This window comes from Chroicocephalus ridibundus, chromosome 9, assembly GCF_963924245.1.
Source record: "Chroicocephalus ridibundus chromosome 9, bChrRid1.1, whole genome shotgun sequence".
Classification (NCBI taxonomy): domain Eukaryota; kingdom Metazoa; phylum Chordata; class Aves; order Charadriiformes; family Laridae; genus Chroicocephalus; species Chroicocephalus ridibundus.
Genome location: NC_086292.1, coordinates 31,206,576 through 31,229,029, shown reverse-complemented (window position 1 = coordinate 31,229,029; position 22,454 = coordinate 31,206,576). Strand labels below are relative to the sequence as shown.

General features: G+C 36.9%; 1 protein-coding gene across 2 annotated transcripts in view; it reads left to right on the top strand.

Moving 5' to 3' along the window:
• The window catches only part of TLN2 (talin 2), a 186,820-nt gene that overhangs the window by 41,646 nt on the left and 122,720 nt on the right, over nt 1-22,454 (top strand). The window contains exon 2 of one of the 2 annotated variants that reach the window (XM_063345538.1): nt 12,686-12,768. The exons of the other annotated variant lie outside the window; for it this stretch is intronic. The gene's annotated coding sequence lies outside the window, so the exon portion shown is untranslated. The remainder of the gene's footprint in view (nt 1-12,685; nt 12,769-22,454) is intronic. 2 annotated transcript variants of the gene reach the window in all.

Here is a 22,454-nt window from a genome sequence, read left to right as displayed (position 1 = left end):
GTTATATGCAGCAACTCAAGTTCCCAGATACTTTGCACGTGTTTCAAGCAGCCTGGAATATAAGTTTTGTTTTGTGTTCATTTTCCATGTTAAATGGATTGTTCTGTCTAAAACTTGAATATGAGCTTCATATACTTGGAGAATTAATACACAGGAAACATGTTTATTCTGAAGTGAGACTCTGGGATGAAAACCAGAGAGGCTTTACCAGACTGTTAAGACAACCCGGCTGAGTTATAACAGTAATTTCTTCTTTCAAAATCTGGAAGCAATAAACACTTCAGATGTGCTTTCTGAATGCAGAGGAATCAGTCCCTTGGGCAGACAGTGTATGAAAAAACCTTTGGAATTAACTTTGCATATCAACTCTATGATATTCTAAAAATACTGTAATGCTATATACATAGTGGAGCTAAGAATGCAATGTTTTACCTCTTCCTTTCTAAAGCCTTAGTTCTGTGCAGAATGGTGTCACAGTGACCTGTTTCAAAAAGACCAGATAGGAAAATCGCTTGATTTACTCAGGTGGGTTTTTTGCTTCAATTCCAGGAAAGTGAATGGAAAAATCAGTGAAAATACATCTTTCTGGGGTGTCTGTTATTGAAAACAGTGTTAGGAGTCAGTCCACTTTTCCATGCAGCCAGTTTGAGTTGTTGATGAAATGTGTGTGTTTTCGTGTTGATTTGGTTCAGTGTTTTTTGGTGGCTTTTGGTTTGTTTTGTTTTGTTTTGTTGTTTTTTTTTTTTTTGTTTTTTTTTTTTTAAGCCATGCCGCCCTGCAGCTGTACAGTGTTGCCAGTACAATGGCAACCATGCTAACTGCACTTCTCAGCAGCCGGTAAAAGGGCATTATCTGTATCTGCAGCAGCAGTGTTGCAGGTCTACAGTCATGCTAAACAACTGAAACCAGCTCTGAGTGACTAATATTGTTGAGTTCTTCAAGTTTTTGCAGTATTTAAGTAGCTTAATTGAGAGCAAACGCAAACAATTCTTTCTCTCTAGCAAAATCCCACTGGGGGACCTTATTTAAGTTTCTTGACAGAAAGATTATGGAAGCTTGGGCTGGTATATGGAGGAGACTTGCAGGAGCTAACTTCAAAGGTGAACCAGAGTGAGGTAGGGAGATCTGAAATTGAAGCAGCTCCAGTATGAGAAGCAATTGAAAACGATAGTATTTGGGGTTAGACAACCTGTGTCCACAAATGGAGGGCTGATTTGGTTCAAGACCATTTCAGTGTACAAGTGTGGTGGAGTTTCACTTGTTCCTTACTCTATCGAATAAATTATGTGTATAAAAAAAAACCCTTGGTCTAAGACCATATAGTTAGAAGTAGTGAAAGCAACTTGAAAAGGATTATTTCCTGTTCTCCTACATAGCGCAACACTGCCTCAGTCCAGAAACATGTGCTTGGAAAGCTTAATCCTGTCAAGAGAAGACATCTCTCTTCCTCTTACTGGGAGGGGGAAGTGAGGAGTAGGTTGAGCTTCTCATATGTTTGTTTTCAATAAAGAGTATAAACAGTGTGTATTTCATGTATGTGGTTTTCAGCATTGTATCTCCTTATCCTCCCATTTGAATAGCCATTCCAGACAGTGTTCTCTCCTGGGACACAATGAGTGCCGTTCAACCTGTTTGTGAATACTGCAAGCCATCATTTTTGTTCTTTAGGGGACTTGAAGTGAAGCAATTAAAATGACAGGAAGTGCTTGAGACTGAAAGATTTATGTCTGTGGGAAGACCTTATGAAATTCAAAGTATATTTTAATCAGAAAGAATTGACTTGGCATATGCAGTTAGATATGTGCTGGTTTTTCTGAAATGTTAACTTAATGTCCTCCAAGACAAATCAGGCAGGAAGAGAACTGCTTTATGCATATCTGGTATAGTGTACAACTTGTAGAGCACTTTGTGGAACTATTAAATTTGAAATCACTGAGGAGCCCTAAAAAGTAGGAGTGATTAAAGCTGCCTTTTAAATTCCTACCCCTGTCCAGTCATATTAAGACTTACACCTCCTACAAAAAAAGAAATCCTGAATGCAGAAAATAGCCACTCAGCTTCTTAATCTGTTTGATGCAGCTTCACTCACTTGCATAAATGGCTGTTATTTGGAGAGGGAAGTGCATTGAAAGTGATTTAAAAATCAAAAATTACTATATAGGAAGCTTGATATCAAGTCATTGTGCTGGGATGATGAGCTTCAAGCATACAAGAAAATGAAAAAGTACTGTCTTTGAAGTTCTCGCAAAACATTATTGCTGGTAAACCGCTCTGAGGAGCACATTTCTTACTCTGGGGAGATCTAGAACAGTGACTGATGACAGTGGGCTCACTTTGAGCTGGGAGAATAGTGTCTCTGGGTCAGGAAGTGCTTCAGTTTGGTTCTAGTCAACCACATTCACTCTGGGTAATTTTTAATGCCAGTTGGTTTTGAACTCAACTTCTACAATCTTAAGCGCTTAACTGGAGTGACAAACTCCATTGATGGAAGATGTCTGTGGGCCTCAGGTGGCTGCTTATGATCGCCTTTTGGACTCCTGGCAGGTATTTAAAGCACTCACACTAGTTGAATTGGCAGTTATTGTTTATAGAAAACAGTTTGGGGTTAACTTTTTTCATTATTGTTTACTGAGGTGGTGGCAGACAAAAACAAATTAATTTTCAAGTACATAGTGTTTCTTTTTTTGTCTTAGTAGAGTAAGCCTAAGGACATTATTTACTGGGGGTGAAAGTTTCAGCTTCATTTCTGCACGTGGTTGGACAAATGTATAGAGGGAAAAGATACGTAGTACTGAGATAAGGAACACCTGCATAGTTTGCATAGCAGAAATAAGTGTGGAGACTTCCTGAAATTTTAGCTCTCCCAGTTCTAAAGTGATGTGAAACTCGGACATTAAATGATACCGTAGTGTGCCCCCTAAGTATTTGGGGTAGTTTCGTCTCCAGAAGTAGACAACTTTATCTACAAAGGCTGGTTATATATGGAGAAATTGTGAGAAAGAACTGTATTTACCACTGAATTTTGAAAATAAAACTTTTTTAATGAGGGAAGTTATTTAAATTTCAAGACTTTTAAGTAGTCACAACAATTAAAAACAACTGGTGTTAAGATGTCATACTAGAAGTTATAGAGCTATAGCAGTAAACATACATTTCTTACTGTCAGAATAGTTAATGTGTTGCTTAAGGTAAGTATTTAATAACTTGATCTGAAGATAAGGAAATTTTATAAAACAGTGTTCTTTAAAGTTGTTTTTTTTTTTGTTCAGTATATTCATTAATGACCTGGATGATGGGACAGAGTGTATCCTCAGCAAGTTCGCTGATGATAACCAAACTGGGAGGGGTGGCTGACACTCGGAGGGCCGTGCTGCCATCCAGTGTGACCTAGACAGGCTGGAGAGCTAGGCAGAGAAGAACCTAATGAGGTTCAACAAAAGCAAGTGCAAGGTCCTGCACCTGGGGAGGAAGAATGCTAAGCACCAGTATAGGTTAGGGGTGGACCTGCTGGGAAGTAGTTCTGAGGAGAAGGATCTGGGGGTCCTGGTAGACAGTAAATTATCCATGAGCCAACAACATGCCCTTGTTGCCAAAAAGGCCAATGGAATTCTGGGCTGCATAGGGAAGAGTGTGGCCAGTAGGTCGAGGGAGGTCATTCTCCCCCTCTACTCTGCACTGGTGAGGCCACAACTGGAATACTGCGTCCAGTTTTGGGCTCCCCAGTTCAAGAGGGGCAGGGAACTGCTGGAGAGAGTCCAGCGAAGGGCAACTAAGATGACTGAGGGACTGGAGCATCTCCCTTAGGAGGAAAGGCTGAGAGAGCTGGGACTCTTTAGCCTGGAGAAGAGAAGGCTGAGGGGAGACCTTATTATGGCATACAAGTATCTAAAGGGTGGGCTGAAGGAGGATGGAGCCAGACTCTTTTCATTGGTTCCCAGTGACAGGACGAGGGGCAATGGGCACAAGTCAGAACATAGGAAGTTCCGTTCAAATACACGGAAAAAATTCTTTACAGTGAGGGTGACAGAGCACTGGAACAGGCTGCCCAGGGAGGTTGTGGAATCCCCTTCTCTGGAGATTTTCAAGACTCGCCTGGATGCAGTCCTGAGTAATGTACTCTGGGCAATCCTGCTTTAGCAGGGGAGTTGGACTAGATGATCTCTAGAGGTCCCTTTCAACTCTGAAGATTCTGTGAAAGAGAATCTCTTCAGTCTAGCAAAACAGTGAAGATAATGTAAAAATGAAAAATTGAAGTTTTTGTTGGATTTCAGACACTTTGTATCTGGACTTTCTGAACTATTACTATACTAACCCTTTGGATGCAAATATAGAGCAACCCAGCTTTCGAGGAATATATTTGGAAAGTTGACAAACTTCCTGTTAGTCATGCCAAAGAGGTAAATTGTATGCTTTGTCTGCTGCAGTGTAAATGACCGTAGTTGTGTTGTGAAGAGCTTTAGCTGGAAAATGTTACGCTAAATACAAACAACTTGAGAACTACACCACTAGAATGGCAGGTGTCCTGTGTTGGTAGCATACGGTTAAGAAATTGTACGAACGGTAAAAATCTTGTGATGTTTTTTGGGTTTTTTCTTTTACGTGTGCATTGAAAGATTACTTTTGTTATTTTATTGCTTATTCAGCTCATGCACCAACCCTGGACATGAAATCTCAATTCCTAAACTACCTCTTATATCACTAATGTCTTTATTTGCAGGTATTTAGCCAAAATTGTCTATGTATTTCATATCATTCAAGATGGAAGTGTTCACATTACAGACAATCTCATAATTTGATTATAACCTTGTAGCATCTCTTGGAAGTGATGTATTTAGATTAATACTGGCAATGCAATAGATTGTTTTGTTTCGGTTAGCTTAACTGTCAGTACTTAAAACCAGCCACCTTTGTTACCCTTCCTGCAGGGATTTTAATGTAAGACCTGGATCTGGTGATAGTTTTATCTTATATGGGGTTAAAATCTACCATGCATGTAGTCAAGCTATTTAAAATGTTCTTTTTAATGTATTTTCTTTAACTTTTTTGGAAGAAACATAGAAATAGTAGCCATTATAATAGGCAGTCATTTTAATTGCCTAAGACTGTGGATTTTTTCTAATTTACTTTATGTTGTAAATTCTTCTTTGATCCAACTGTAAGCATAAAGCAATTGTATTTTTTGGTGAAAATGAAGGTTAAATATGTTTTCCTGAAGAGGAAAGCCTGGCTGAGGATTGGTAGCAATGTTATATTGTGGATTGATATGCCTTTCTGGATGAGTAACTTGAAGGGAAATGTGAACCTAATGTAAAAGATGCTTATTTAGGAAGAGTGAGGCTTTTCAGTGATTCATGACTTAACGGTGAAAAAAAAGTAGAAGTTCCCATATTATTATTTTTTTTTATAGTAGTTACTTATGGCAGCTGAATTCACTTTTTCATAAAGATGATGCAAATACACAGTTTATTTATATTGCCATGGAACTGCTGAGGTTCAATAGCTTCCACTGAACCAGTGAATCTTTGCAATGGATAGCTAAATAATTGATGCTGTAAAGTATGTCATCATAAATGGATGAGAAATCTGATTAATTTTGACCTGAGTGCAAGTACATATTTAGATATTCTTAGTTTGTAAGCATCAAAGCATGGGAAGAAAATAGACCCTATGCTAAAGAATTTCTGATACTATGGAGTTGTGTTCACTGCTCAGGTGTTAGTATCCAGCAGAGAACTGGAACTGCAACTGTTCTAAGGGAAGCTACACTTCCTGTTCTCATGAAAAATAGACTTAACATCTTGTTCACAGTTGTTAAACTGCTTACAGATTGTCTGGCTGCAAATAAGGATAACGTTAGTGTGGGTTCGAAATTGGAAAAGGTCAGACATTACAGTTAGTGTGAATGGCACCCTGATGAGGAAAGTGCCATGTACTCATTTTTTGAAGACCAGTTATTTCACATCATTACCTGTCATTTTCAATTCCTATGTATTGTATCATACGATTGAAAATTATGTATTTAGCTCTGTTTTTAAAAGATTATACTCTATGCTCAAATCTAGAGCCAGAGATTTTATAATAAATGAAGAACCATTGATGACGGCTGTAGTTAGCTCCTTGCAGACATTGCAAGTCTGGCTTACATAATAGTGGCTGATACTTGTTAGTTTCTGGACATTTCCTGTGGTAGTACTCGGAGGGTGAGTGTCATTCACATCATGACAGAAGAATAGGTGGGTTTGACACATGGCACCTTTCTAGTGTGTGGTTTCTTAGGAGGGCAGTAAAGCATGACTGCCTTGTACTGCAGATCACTCCTGTGAATCAGTCAAACTTACTTTCTGTCATCAAAGGAAAGGCATTGCAATTTGATGCCAGGTTGACATACTGTTCCGGGCAAACAAGTTTCAAAGAATTTACCAGACATGATTGAATGTGAATATTTGCTGAAGCTTTTTCTGTAGTAGTAGTAATAACAATGATAAAAATTGAAATAAGTTACCATTTAACTTTTGGTAAACCTTCTTTGTCTACCTTAAAAGGAATAATAATTCACATGAAACAAGATTTTGTCTTTCTATTAGAATACAAAATTAGAACCTTTTTTCTAACTTACCTAGGTAGGAAGCTCAGAATAAGGTTTAAGTAATAATTGCTCCTTTGTGGAAAACTATCTATTGTTCTTGAAGATCCCTGAACAGTAGGAAAGTAGTTTTTGCCTGACAAAAACTTCAAATTCATGAAAACAGGAAGACATTTGTCTCTTGTATAGATCACAGAAAGCTGGTTCAGCCTCATAATCTGTAATGTGAGAGATCTGACATTTACATAATTTTGAAAATATAGCAGAGTATAGCTGACTTTAGATGATCACAACAGGCACTTTTTTCTGCTGAATACAAACATGCAGCCTTGAGAAGAAACTAATGCCATAGTTTCCTCTTCTGCTGCAGAATTTACTTGTTGTGCCTTTTCAGACCTTCTCAAAACCTTCAACTCATATGCACAGCATGCTGTAAAGATTGATAAATAGAAGTTGCAAAACAGTAGGTAAGATGTGATAGAGTGAAGCAGTAATAGATAATTACAGGTGGAGAGCTGAGTTTTGGCAGACCAATGCAAGGCTGAGCTACCGCCATCTGTGAGGTACAAAGGAAGAAAATTTAGCTTAAGTGCTTCAGCTCGCACTGAAGCACCGTTTTCATAAATGTTATAGTTTTCAAGGAATGATGTTTATTCCCAAGTGTAAGGGAAGAATTGCATTTGAGAGTATGGATTCACCTGGGAGATAGTCAAATTTGCCTAGATGCTGAATACCTTGTTCCATAGGCGAATTCTGATCATTTATTGCAGTATCTGACACAGCCTGTTATCTAGGGAGAATGGGGCAATCTGTATTATGATCTGATAAATGGTAGTTTCTCAAAACTAAAGTGTCTGGTGGGGAGGAAGGCCAAGAAATGATGTTGCATATAGGTTTGTTCTGCTTTCTGAAATGGATTTCCTGCTATAATGCATGTCTCCTGTAATACTTTTCTGGGAAAAAAAGTTAATTAAAATTGAGTTTTATATTCAAAGGTAAATGTTGTGTTTCAATTCATACTACTAAAACCTGATTTACCTGCAGCAGCCATTTTGAAGTATAGGGTGCTTATTGGTCCTTTTTTCCCCTTTGTAGCCTGTTTTTATCCTTCACAAATAGTAAGCGTACTAGCCAACCATGTGGGTGTTTTGTGGTGTTGAGCAAGTTACAGGTGATAAAACTAAATGCAGAATTTCTGGGTTTATGTGCAGTGTTCTGTTTATGTTCGACAGCTAGAAAAGCTTGCTGGTTTCAAGGTAGTGCAATGCCTAAAACTTGAAAACTCAGTAGTTGAAGCCTGGCTGCAAGCATGACGGAGGCTTTAGTCTCCTAATTTAATAACTTTTCCTCATTAACCAAGAGGAGTGTAGTAACAGTTGTGGTATGATTGTTCAATATTTCATGGTTAGTGTAGTTACAGTATCTTAGAGGAACACTTATATAAAATACTTAAACCTTAATCATAATGGCTTTTGGTAATGAACTGTTACCTAGATTAAAATCTAATACAAGCCACTTTTTGAAAATTTTTAAAATCAGAGCTTCTTCAAGTAGTGTCGGGCTAAGATTTCTATTAGCTCTTTGTTAGACTGTGAATAATGGTTCACAGTATATAGAAGGGCATGACTGTCTTCCTCTAGTTGTGTTTCTGTGGTGGGTTCTTCATGCACTTGTCCTGGCACGGAGTGCATATACCCACCTGCTTGATCTCAGAACACCGCACTGGATACCCCCGACTCCTGGCAATTGCTGCTGTGTTACCCTACTTGAGCCAGTCTGCCCTCTAGAATGGAAAGCCCGGGCATAACTGCACTTAGCCTGCAGGTTGTTTTAAACTCAGTGTGTGGCTAATATATCTGGAGTTTTGAGTATTATGCCATTCTTTAGAGGGAGGTAGCATATCTGTTCTCAGAAATCGCCTGCAAAAATATGGTTGTTGGTTACAAGAATATTTAATGTGGTAAATGCCAGAGATTGCTTTGATTGTGAAAAAACCTATATTGATCTACTACACAAAAACATTACTGTGGGTTTTTAATGTCAGTTTGGTAAGTAAAGTTGTATGTCAGCTCAGCTTTACTCGGGCTTATGGCTGTTTCCAGTAAATGTTCAGACAGCCTAAAAGTTATTGTAGAGTTTCGAAGGAAGGTGGGAATTTGCTTTGGGAAATAAGTTTGGGTCTGGTTGGATATGTTCTTTGCAGTGTACTGTGAGTGTCTGTGTAGACCGTATTTCTCCATCCTCTTCTTAAATCTGTTTTACGGAATTCAGCCCTATTTTATAGGGATGGGACTGGTAGCAGGGACTCAGCCTCTGAAGATGATGCTAAAAATATCTGTGCCTCATAATATTGCATATTTCATATCCTTGTAGTAATTTACTCTCTTGTACCCTTTAAGAAAATAATAAAAGAAGACAGATAAGTGGAGGAATTAAGAATTGAAAGAAGTCACACTCTACAAAACATTTAAATTAGTACCAACTATAAAGTGGCCGTTCAATGCCTTTATTATGTGCAAGGAACATAAAGTTTTGAAGCATGAAACATATATCATAGAACCGAATTTCCCAGTGTCGGGGAGTGGGGGAAGGGTAACTATTGGCTTGTTTATAGCTCAAAATATTAAGCTATTAGTGGATTCATTTAGCAGGGATGATACAGTAATGTAGTGATGAGTGCCAACGGGATTAAAACATAGGCATCCATGCTTTGTGTAATAGACCATGTGTTTTGATTTGCTTTTGGTTTTTACAGCAATGCTTGGCTAACAATAATAAGAAAATAAAAAAATAAAACAAAAAACCTCACAAAAAAACCCGACACACAAAACACAGTATAGGAGAAAGCACATAAACCCAACAGAAATGCATGGGCAGAACTATTTTCCACATTTAAAAAATGTATTGTAAGAGAATGCTGGAATTTATCCTTGTAGTCTCAATGAGTTTGTAATCCAAATGCTACTGAATTAAACTACGTTATCACCAAGATTTTTGAGAATGCAGAATACCTAGGAAATATCTATAAAGAGTAAAACTATAGTTTTACCTGTAATTCACAGTGTAGAATTCTGCAATGGAATTGAGAAAGTATGTGCTACTTCAGCGCTTCTCTTTATTCAGTGTTCTTGGTCTATAAATAACATCACCAGCATATGAACTGAAGCCCCTTCGTAGAAATGTAGCTGCAGCTAAGAAAAAAAAGAAAAAGAGGGGGGAGGGGAACGGGGGGCTTATGCTAAAAAAAAAAAAAAAAAAAAAAAAAAAAATCCAAATATTCAGAAAGCCCTATTGAATTTTGTGTAAACTTCCAGAATTAGGTGCTTTATGCACTCATTGCTCCCACCCTGCAGTAGGTTAAGAACGTTAGTAAGTAGGCTTATGCTGTAAACAAATCCAGGGTTCGGGGCAGCTGATTTGCTGACTGGGCTTTTGGGCAGTCAAGTTCCATCTCTGACTACATTCCAGGAAGCGAGGACAATAGAATAAACAAACAGTGATTAATAGTTTTTAGGCTTTCTTTAGCTCCAGTTGGTAAGTTTGAAAAAAAAAAAAAAAAAAAAAATTCTTTCCACAGTCACATTTCTTCAAGCTACTCTTAAAATCTAACATGCTATAAACAATTTTTGTTTTTCTCAGACTCCACAAGGTACATTCATTTTTCTACTATTAAATATTCAGATAACTGAAAAATCTGTTATTTTAAATGAAGCTGTAATTTTAAAACATGGTATTCTACTCGTTAGGTTGCTCTGGTAGTATTTGCAAATGCATTGTTTTGTTCCTTCCCTTGTTCTTCACATCCTTCCTTCCCAGTCAAGTTTCTGATTAACACATACATGAATAGATTAACCCTCCTGATAAACTACAGAAAAATAAATTTCCAGTTCACCATATTTAGTTTATAGCTTGAAAACAACAGCTGATTATTATTTTTTTTTTTTAGCAACAACTCTGTTATAGAATATCTGAAAAGAGCAGATTTCAAAGCAGTTTCCCAACCATTTAATTTACAATGATGGTAAATTAACAGTATGTATTGAATTGTAAAATTTATTTGGCGACCTTTGAATACTGGGATGGTCGCTTCATTCTCTGCTACATCCAGTTTTGTTGTCCCCTAGGTGTGATACATTGTTTAGACATTCAGTTTGTGATACAAGTCCGGTGTCAGCCTTAACTGGTGAAGGCTTGGAGTAGAGGTGAAGGTGCTTCCAGCTAGTACTTGTTCTCAAACTTGGGGCTTTGAAAGGGCTTCTGAAGTATTTGTCAACAAAGGACAGAAAATGAAGAAGTGTAACAATGTTGCAAGTGACCGAAATACTTCATGATCACATTTGAAACAAATTTTAGAAATTTAAAATATGTGCAAGTATGGAGAAGTAAATAGTGGCTTCCAGGAAGTAGGATGGCTAGCGAATTCATGCGCTGTACTGAACAGGACTTTGGCCTGTTACTGTAACGCAAATACTTTTAATTACAGATAATCTCTTATACACTGTTACAGCCACTTGAGGAATGCATTAGATATGCAGACATTCAGGGCACTGAACTTGCTCTTATCCTGACCTTAAATTTTAGCAGAAAATCCATGAGGTGGCACGCATTTAGATTAGACTGAATTGTACATTCTATGTGTATTACTGAAGACTTGGTATGTATTGAGAAGTTGAATGAGTGTGGATTAGGGGGCTAAATTTCAAAGTAGCAAACTTCTAATTTCAATGCAAGTGATCCATTGGATGCAGAAATAATTGACCTACTGTAAACTGCATTATTCTGACCTGCAGTAAATCTATTAACCTGCAGTTAGTAGTTGTGTTGGCATAGAGATGATGTTGCTTAAAAGTCCACTGAAAGGAAAAAAAAAAATATCACTTTTCTAACCAACTTAAACAAGCAAAACATCCTATGATGAGTTTATTCTATTGGAAATGTTTTTGCCAGCTTTGGTTAGTTAAAATTTGCAAGATTTTTTTTGTTGCTGTAGCCTTTTCTCAGCTAAGAGGCATTCCTTGTTATGTAGCTGTATACATCTGTAACTTTTATTCTTTAACTTCGTGGTCTTTCTAAATTGATACATGAACTAGTTTCAAATTTGGGTAGCTGTTGTGGATCGGAACTTCATCTGAATTTTTTACTTGCAGTAAGAGAGTGCTCCAAGAGATCAAAGAGATAAAAGCCTTTCATGACTACAGTCTGCACACACAGAACATACACAAGCCTTTGCTAGCAGCAAAGATCTAGGCCACCTTCTATTTGTCCAGACAGATTACTGTGCCTATAAAAGTGATCAGTCTTGTAAATTTTGAGATACTTGAAGAGGTGGTGGTGGTAATTTATTTTGGTGTTCAAACTGCTTGGCAATCTTCATGATATGAGTATTAAACCTCTATGTTATATTAGCTTTTGTTTAGAGTAAAAACTAATAACTAACTAGGAAAAAGAAAGAGAAGTGTGAAGAAAAAAAACCACAAACAAAAAAAACCCCAACAACAACAACAAAAAAAACCCAAACCCTAAAACTACCCAACCGAAGTCTACCTCCTCAAAACAACCAAAACCTTGAAACACCCTTTCTACCATCTTTTGAAAACAGAAAAGAACTATTAATTCTGTTTTTATTTTTAAGAAGGAGGTTCATTGTGGAGGAAACTGCCTGGAGAGGCTTGTGCTGCAATATTTTCTACTAAGTTACTCCACACAGAGACTATAAACCATAGAAAAGCACAGTTAGTAGGAAATAGATGTCTTTGAGAGGTCAATGTGATTGCTTAATTTGTGTTAATACCCAGACTTGTGCTGAAAGTTTTTTCTTAAGTCACTAGACAATTTCAAGGTATATGTATACACCTATATAAACTCAGAGTTCAGTTATTATGATATTTTAAGTGTGAGTAATTTGGAAGCCTGGATTGAATTTTATTTTGCTGAACTTAAAGCTATTCTTTTTGGCAATGCAAATTCTGACTCCCAAAGAGAAAAGGAAACTTACAACTTCCTGAGTTGCTTCCTTTCCAGTGTGTTGGCAGAAGGTACTTTAAAACTAGAAATTAATGGACTGGGGATAAGTAACTAACTTGTTTATATCTTGTGTTACAGATCTGATTGCTGGAAGCATTCCACATGGTCAAGTAGTACTTTCAGAAAAGCTTATTTTCTATTAAATGAAGTTTAATTTAGAGGTAAGGTTCCATTTAATTTTCTTTGTAAGCATATAATGACATAAAAACTCCTACAGTAATTGAAAACTTCTATCTGCTGCCTGTATATATTAGTGTAATATTTCCTTTAGAGAATGTGTGAAATATATACAGCTGTGGCTCTGTGTTTGTGAAGAGAGAAATCAAGCTGAAAAATAACTGTGATGCATGAATATTGAAGCTCCAAGTAAACATTGCAATTAGCAGCCAGGAGACTAACCTGACCATTACAGCTATTGACTATTTTTAAACAGTTTCCAGGGAGACTGGATAATATGATCATATAATAAATGATCTCTAAGCCTTAGGAAAAAGGGCCGTGCCTTTCACTGGTATGAGAACAAATAGCTGAGAAGATGACTTAACTTTGTTTCATCTTAATACATGTAAGAGGTGGCAAAAAGAACAGGGGAAAAATCATTACTAGAATAGCTTCACAGATACATTAACATTTTTATACTATAATGTTTTTGAGAAGAGAATGTCACAAAGAGGTACGACTGGCTTTGGGCAAAATGTTGATAAATCTTGCTCCAGATTCTTAGTCTGTTGGAGTTATTTTGACCTTGTACACATTACTGTTCTAAATGTGTCTCTGGCTTTGACTGCTCATCTGGAAATGGTGCTTGTAATACTAAAAGGTCGCTAATGGAATTTTGTCCTGCTATTCTCCATGTTTGAAAAATATCTTTAGTGAACTTTCAAAGCAGCCTATAATTAAAGCAGCATGTCAGTTTATATCAGATATGTCTAAGGACAAGGTTAAATGAATTAAAAATCGCTAAAGAATAAATAGTTATTTAGGACACACATTTCATCACAGATGCAAATCTTAAGAGAAGGCTAGATGGTTAGCGACACTGTTCATTCTTGTTGTTATACAGTTAGAGCTAAATACTTACACAGCGTTCTTATAATCAAGCCTGTCAGCAAGAAACTTGTAACTATTGCATTTTTAAGAATTAACACTGCATTAAGTCCTCTTTTGCAATGTCTGTTTTCCTCATTTAACTGATGCCGCTGTCAGATCACTGTTATCAATTGTGGTATCAAATAACACAGCTAAAGATCTTAATTAGCATTTGATTTTAGAGATTTTTTTTTTAAAAAGTGTTATCTATTTGTGTAGTTAGACTAATTATATCTGTCTGCATAACTGATTGAACTCGATTGGTAACTAATTAATCAGAGAAAACAGGTGCTTTTGTGAATATTCTTGGTTTCTTAACTGTGAAAGGAGAATTTCCCCAGAAAATGTTTTCAATTCATTCATGCTGGCCTGATTCAGGAATGAATCTTTCAAAGTCCATAATGATTTCCCTCCTTTCTGTCAGCAATATGTCGGTGCTGCTGGCTGTTGGATATGTAAGTGAATGTTAGGAGAATAAACTTGTACTCAAGAAATTCAGTGACCTCTTCACACGGGGTCTTGGTTAACTGGTGGAATAATATCCCAGTAGTAGCAGAAGGGAACCATAGTTGCTAGTGGAATGACTGCCAGTGAAGAATACGAACAGTAAGGAATGTTTTCAAGCCCTCTTCTTCATGTGTACGCTAGAAGGAAAACAAAAGCTAAAATTTCTGAAGATTCTTTCCATTGTCTTTAGATGTTGTGTAATTGTCTTGGTGGAAATCCCATTTATTAGAAGATTTTTTGAGAGTTAATGGCATGTATTTTCTTGGAATTTACTAACACAGAAATAGCCAAGGAAGCTGGTTTGTGCCTGTCTGCCTTGATTCAGTGGTTTTTCTGCATCACGTAGTTCAGATGTTAAGACACGAGACGCTCTATGTTAAAGAAAACTTGCTGTTATATGGCTTTGGTAGGGTGGCTCACTTGTCAATATTGAATGAATTTGAAAAGCTACTTGCATTGTTGCTCTTCACTAGATTGGCTAGCAGTTCTCTGAGAAGAAAATCTTAACCTTTCTTAAGTTAGTTTAAAGCCATATCAGTTCGTAAGACAACATGTTTGCAGCGGATGGTAAGCAAAATAAAACCTATTTATAAAAAAAAAAAAGGAAAAAAGCAGGGTGTGTGTGCTAGGTTATGCTATTGACTCTTTCTTTCATAAGTGGAAAACATTTTAAAATGTTGCTATAGGAAAATGCATCTCCATGTCCTAATCCATATTATACAACATTTGTTCTTAAAAGAGAAAAAAACAGAAGAGATTAGCTCAGCACAATATTCTGTTTCCTTCTATGGAACTTAAGAAAATGAAGTTACATTCATTTTGGTGTGTTTTACCATTTATGTTACTGATACCATGATGCACGAAATGCTTATGGACTTATTTAATTAAATATTGTGTGTCAGTATATAACTTCTGCTGCAGCCATTACAGTCATATAGGGCAAGCAGATCTGAATTAGGTCTTATGCTGCAAGAATTCTTGAGTGTTGCTCCCTTCATTCTGAGTTTTTGTTCAGTCTGCATTTTTTGTGTGGTCGTTGTGCATTGTGAGTGATTTAAATTAGTCATCCTTTTGTGCTGTGCGGTAACTGTAGTCTTTGAAAACCACATATCGCCAATGGTGAGCTGGTTTTAAGTCCCCAGCCTCGATCACTGGATCGAGGGGATTTCCATGTATTGCATGTCTTGAATATTCAAAATCATCACCCCAAGATAGAAAGCTTTTTAATCTACTTTGCTTCTGTTCTGTGGACTAAAACTCTCAAAAAAGGCTTTGTGAAGTTTTTGAGTACAAAAACGTGCTGATGTGTACAATTTTAGTTCTGGGAACACATGGACAAAAGATGAAAATGGTCAAAAGGCTACTGAATGACTGCTATCTGAATTGCCCTATCAGCACTGGAAGAACTTGCTCAAGTAAGAATACAGTAAATTAGTTTATTGTTAAAATTATTTTTTTCTAGTCATCTTTTTCATATGTGATCCAAACAAGAAATTATAACTTCTTATTAATGTCATTATATCGGGGGAATAAATAATCAGGTGAAAAGCTTTCTATCTCTCTTCAGGCTGAATGAAAAATCGTATTTAATCTTGTTATTTCAATAAAACAGAAGTGCATGACTAACTTTCCTTTGAGATTTCCCATTCAATTTTCTATGTGTCCAGTGTTAAGATTATTAAGACTCAAGAAAAGATAACCGTCGTCTTGAATGTGAGAAGCTCATAAGTAATTTAAACTTAGTTTCACGTACTTCAAGAAAAGCGTTGGGTAATTGCCTAGTGGAAGAAGACATTGTTGAAGGCCTGTGCTGGTTCTGATAACAAATGAGTGGGGAAGCAGACACTTTCAGCGGGAAGATGATCTAAGCAAATCAATGGCAGCATCCAAGTCTCTTTCCCTGACCGGTGTCCTAAACCCTAAACAGGATGTTACTTTCAGATTTTAATAGTGTTACTTAAGGATTGAAATTTCACTTAAAGCAACTGCTGTAGCACGCTTCCCACAAGAAACGGGCACTCAGATGAGGAATAGTTGTAACACAGCACATAATAAGCAAGTAGGAAATGCCAGTAAAACTGAGATTCCTGTCAAAGCTGGATAGATTCCTGTTTTTAATATCAGGCTTGCTTGGTAGTTTTTCAACATTTAATTTCAGTATTTTGGTGCGCTTTTTTCACCATTTTGAATGAAGTACATGTTTTATACCAAGGGGATAAGATGTAAACAGAACTTTGAACTGTGAGGAAATTTATTTGATGTTTTAATGAAAAATACGGAGTGGGCTGGGAAATAGTGGTGTGGAGTTAGGTTCAAGAAAAGTGTTACACAAGAAAACATTTCCCTGCTGTCTTACCTAGTTGTTACAGTAAGGTGCATCTTAGGGCCAAAGGATCAGAGTTGCACAAGCAAATAAAATACAACAGCATAAAAGGACTTGTCCCTGCTTACTGCAGGGGGCTTGGATGAGATGACCTTTAAAGGTCCCTTCCAACCCAACACATTCTATGACTTTTCCCTATAATGGAATATTTCTGTAAGATTGAAAGGTAAGTGGAAGTCTTGAAAAAGTAGGTCAATTAATCTTATGCTTATGCATAAGAATTCTAGGGTGTTTAAATAGTGTTATGCTGGGTCAATGCTGTACATCATTCAGGTATGTAATATAAGATTTAGCACAATGCTTAATTCTAATTATATTTAGAAAAACATGATGTAAAAATCAGTGATTTGTGCCATTTCTTTTATTAACTGTGGTAGTAGCCTCCCTGTCCCTCCAAAAAACCAGTGGGTTTATGCCATTAGTATCAGCAATTATACTGAAGTTTTATTTCAAAATTTTCCATTGAATATTTTCTCTATATCCTTCTGCTGCTAGTCCATGGATAGGATTACTTCAGATTTTTGAAGTTTTGCATTATTAATCAGACTGTAAATATATAATTCAATATGAGCAATCCAATGAGCATTCCCTTGCAACTGGAGTTGATTAACAATGCTGAGCCTGCAGTAACTATAAGGAGGTTATATTTTTAAATGCTTGATGCATGTTATCGAGGTCTTAAATTTACAGCTAAAGTAGTCAGCTGCTCAGTTAGTGATGATAGTGGAGGGAGGAAAAGTAGGAGGAGGGCTTTGACCTTGAGTGCGCTCATTGCACTGGACAACGTACTAGGGAGAATTGTGTATTCTCTCCAGTCCCTTTTCAATTGGAAACTTTCTCAATGATATGCATTGCTTAAAAGCCATGATGATTTTCAGGGATGTATGTGTGCATGTGCTTGTATCATACATGCACGTACAAATATGCTGTATTTATGTAACATTAGTGTATTAGTATGCACACACCTAAAAATATAAATAGTGTATCAAAGCCAAGTAATACTTCTAAAATTGAGACTTGGTATATCATTAAACATGTTATTTACCATGTCAGTCACTTTAATACCTTTTTACTAACACAAATATTTTTAAAAATAAAGCCGAGTTCTATAATAGCTTGATTGTGAACATGCTACATGTTTTTACAGTTGTAGTTTATTTGTTCCTTTTCAGGTCATAATAGATACCAAAACAGTTAACGGATCTTTATTAAATATTGGTATAATCTCTTGCCCATATATATTGTGCTTTGTTATTTCCTACAAAAATAGCGTGCTTGAAAAAATCCAATGCGTTGCGCTCTGTGCAGAAGAAAACCTTGATGACAGATAAGGATGGGTATGGATTTCTGTTTAGAAATACACCCCTCCTTGTGTTTTTATAGTATGAAGTTAGGGGGATGATGTTATAACATACTCTAGTTTTAAATACAGGTTTATAACTCTGTTGAATTTTTACAACATTAATAGCAGCTTAGATTTAGGGATTCTGTTGGACTTGTTGTTCCTTTAAGCCAGGAATTGTTTTCAAAACCTGTTTAAATACATAAAAGGAAAAAACCCAGAAAATCTAATGCACGACATCAGGACCTTGTGAACAGTCTTCTGTCCCTCAGAAGAGAAGTGCTGGTTCCAGACAAGGCCTGTTTGCTGGGTGGCAAGCTGGGTCTGTGTTTCATGACAAACAGAATTCCATGATTCTGTAGCTACTTGGAGCTGGAGAGGTTTTACACAGCGATGGAAAGAATGCATGTCCCTGCACAGCTGTCTCTTGTGTTGTTATTTATCCAAGTGTTGTCTTATTTTCTGTCTTACCTTTCATGGATTTATTTTCAAAATTGACTGAAACTCACTGTGGAAGTCAGCAGCAAAAAAGAAAGTTTTAGCAAAGAAAGAAAACTTTAGTAAGAGCTGGGAACACCCTAGACAGTGTATAAAAATGTAAACTAAATCAATTTGGCTGTGTGATGTTGCCTGCAGAAATTAACACAGAACTCTCCACTGGAGCTGGGAAATGAGAAACATGAATTATAACTTATTGGAGTGAAAAAGAGATGTTCAGCTATTGCTTTTAGGTCTTCTAAATAAGTTGCCATAAAGTAATTTTGTTGTGATTTTTTTCCTTTAAGGATGTAGTCTGAGAAGGAGGTATTTTCAGGCTGTATATTTAGAATCACTGGTGAATCTGTGAAATTTCCAACTGGGAAATCTTGTTGCCCTACTTATTGTACCCTTCCTTAGCTTAAGACCTTTTTTAATGGAAAATCTGTTTGCAGGTAGAAACCCTACAGGGAGAATAAGTCATTGTCTGTCCCCGATTTGTAGCTCAGTTGCTTGAATTGCAGGACCACTTCAAACACTTCTGACTATCTGCATTTAAGACGTTCCTCTGATTCCCATTGAGTAAAAAAATCTTTTGTCTTGGAGGGGGCTACTTGGTGAGTATCTCCTAGGTAGCCATAATGATAACTGTGAAAGGTTGATCCCAACTGAAACAAGGGGAAGCCCTAGCTGTCTTTAGGTAGGAAACGATATTTGTAGTTGTAAATTGGATCTCAGATTGATTTCCCATTTGCTGCTGACTATAATCAGATAAAGCAGTGACAATGACAGATTATTTTTTCCCACCTGCACTTGGAAAACAAGCTCCTCTCCTTTTTATGCAGTAACTTTTTTATTGCCCTCTGGTCTTTTTGTGTACATTGCAAAGGGTGGTGGCTTAAATCTTTTAGGAGGCTGTATGTAGTGCAGAATACTGTAATGAAATAGGAGTGACGTGTAATGGTCCAAGATGATGTTGATTCCTTTGTGGTCCTGTTTCATCTATGAATTTCCCCACTAAACTGCATTCTCCATTGATGCTGTTGACCATCAGATGAAGTGGAGGAGATCCTGGTAGGTCATTTTATTCTGACTTAAACTGAGTTTTCTGGAGGGATGGTTTCTGTGGAGAATGCACTCGGAAGTCCTTTTAATAATCGCTGCATTTTAAATGACGGTGGTAGCTGGAGTTCAATGCATTTTTGTTGTTGTTGTTGTTATGAATTTATACCTATGTCACAAATACTAGCCTATCTAACATCCTGTCTTTGCAGTTGTGTATGCGCAAGTATGTGTATTCATATGCATCCGTTCATATATACGTATATGTAGGTGTAGAATGGGTGTGTTCTTCCATATATAGCACATACTAGTATATTCCTGCTCTGTGTGAGTAATGCATTTTAAAATACTTATGAGAGCTGATAGTTACAAGACACAAGAATCATCTATTGTTTTAGGTACATCTTGAAATAGGCCTTGCTAAGAAAAATAATGGAATATCTGAATTCAGGCTCAACAATTAGAAGTCTGCCAAGTTGACTTTGAACTTTTCAGTAAGATCACTGCCAGAGTCTGTCTCTGTGCACATTTGATGTAGGAGGAGGTTTGACCTTAGATTAGCATACAGTTGGCAGTGTGCTAGGCTAACTATAATCTAATTGACATGTAATGTTTGCGCACACTGTTACACCCTGATAAAAGCGCAGCAGTGTTTTATGATCTCTTCCTTTCTGTCTCCATTGTAGGAGTAGCAGCTGCTTTGGCGTTCAGTCCTGGTCTCTTCAGAGATTTAGATTTTTCTGAAGCTTAAACACATTCAAAAATTTTCATAAGGATTACACCAACCTGTAATTTCCTCCCTTATCCAGTACTTGTGCGCTTTTTACCTTGGGGGTATGGAGTGCTCTTAAAGCTGGAGTGAAATGAGTGCTGTGGTGCTTGCTTGAAACATTCAGTCTAATGTACATTAGCTTTCTCGTGGGTCTCAGTCTCTGTGTTCTCCTGTTTTGGCGCTGTGTCAGAGATGTTGATTTGACAGGTGCAAGTGCACTGTCCTTGCTCGGCTTTTCTGTTTTCATTAGTGTTGCTGATTCTAATAGTTACTGAGCCTTCTACAGTCTATTGCTATAGATCTTGTTTCCTTCCTTGGCTACTCTTTTTTTTTTTTTCTCTTTACCCCTCTATGTGTTTTACTCAAAGGTCTTTTAACTAGCCATTCCCTGTTTCTTTCTTCTGTTGAAAAAGTGTTCTTACTAAGAAAAAATGAAAAATAAAAAGTTGGTAATCCAAAAGCACAGAGAAGCCCAATGTCTCTACCAGAAACTTGGTGTTTAAAAAAAGTCATTACAACTAGCGTTCACCCTTTGAGAGAGCATGAAATAGTTACGTATTGAGATACCCTGTTTTTCCTTCCCTTCTCCCTCCTCTGTTCAGTTGTGAGCATCAGTAAATGCAAGGAGCATGCACTGATCTCATTCAGGCTTGCTGCAATAGCATATGCAAAATTGATTGGTATTCTAGGTATTGTAAACTATGATTAGTATGATTGTAAACTATGATTAGTAACTGCATTCATAGTAAATATCAAGTAAGTGATGGAGGCTGGAAGAGCAGGAAAAGCTTTTTTTTAGTAGCTATTTAAAGGTGTTGGAAGTAGACTGCATGATCTGCTGTTTTTCGATTTGACACGTTTTATGAATGCATCATTTGAGTTTTAGGCTGTGTAAACTGTTGCATATACTTCCTCACCATTTGCCAGGATATGATGAAATTATCACAGTTCTGTGTGACCACCTTTCTAGTGAGGGGTGTGTGTTGGATTAGCATTGCTGTCTTTGCTGACATGCAAATTTTTTGTTGTTTTTTACTATTTTTCTGTAAATGTGCTTATCTCCATGACACGAAAATTGATAAAGAATGATGATTTATACAGAAATTGTGTTAATCTCATATTGATTCCAGTTTGTGATTGCTTGTGAGCAAAATTTGTCTGGATAATAATGCAGTAGATGGGATCGAGACCGGAGTATTTAAGAGGTAGAAACATAAATGAATTAATTATAATTTAGATTGAAATAGTGATTGGCCTTGTTTTGAATTCTCCAATAAATGTTATTAGGAGGAAAGAAAAGTGTGCTAAAGTATTCACTGTAGTGAACAACATAATGCTAATAGAAAAAAACCCAACACTGTTAAGCCGTTTGACTTCATACGGATTGTTTTGTTTTATTCTTACTACCTTTGTGTATTTGGTTTTTTTTGAAACCTGATTTAGTCTGATTGCTGTGTGGGAGTAAGAGAGTAATAGTTCAAGTTTTGAAAAACACTTCACATTCACAGGTATTCTAACTGATCTTAAGCAAAGTGTCAAGTGTCTTTGCTTCTACCATCCCACACTTTGTTTCAAGAATCAGCTCAGCAACCTGTTGCGTAGATCCAATGGGTGTAGCTATGTAAAGCAATTGTTGAAGAAATGCCATTAGTGAATTTTTCTGGTGGACTTGCTTCACCATTTGATCCTGGACAACCTGCCTCTTCATAGAACTTCCAAGAAGCAGTACTGAAAGATGCAGAGAGGAATTGCATATAATAGTTTACACTGTTCACTTGATGTATTTTTGTATTGTTTTTAGAATCATAGAATTGCCTAGGTTGTAAGTGACCTTTCAGATCATCTAGTCCAAACGTCAACCTAACTCTGACAAAAACCATGACTAAACCATATCTCTAAGCATGCTGTCTACCCATCTTTTAAAAACCTCTGGGGATGGTGACTCAACCACTTCCCTGGGCAGCCTGTTCCAATACTTAATAACCCTTTCAGTGTAAAAAATTTTTCCTAATATCCAGTCTAAACCTCCCTTGGCGCAACTTGAGGCTGTTTTCCTCTTGTCCTATCACCAGTTAGTAGGGAGAAAAGGCCTTTCACTGGAAAGGCCAGTCCTTTCCAGTGAATTGTCATGCACCTTTTTTCTAAAAACCTCCATGCTATCACTTCTGTCTGAGGCCTCTTCAGTACTGTTTTGTGGAGAAAAAGGTTGCATTGG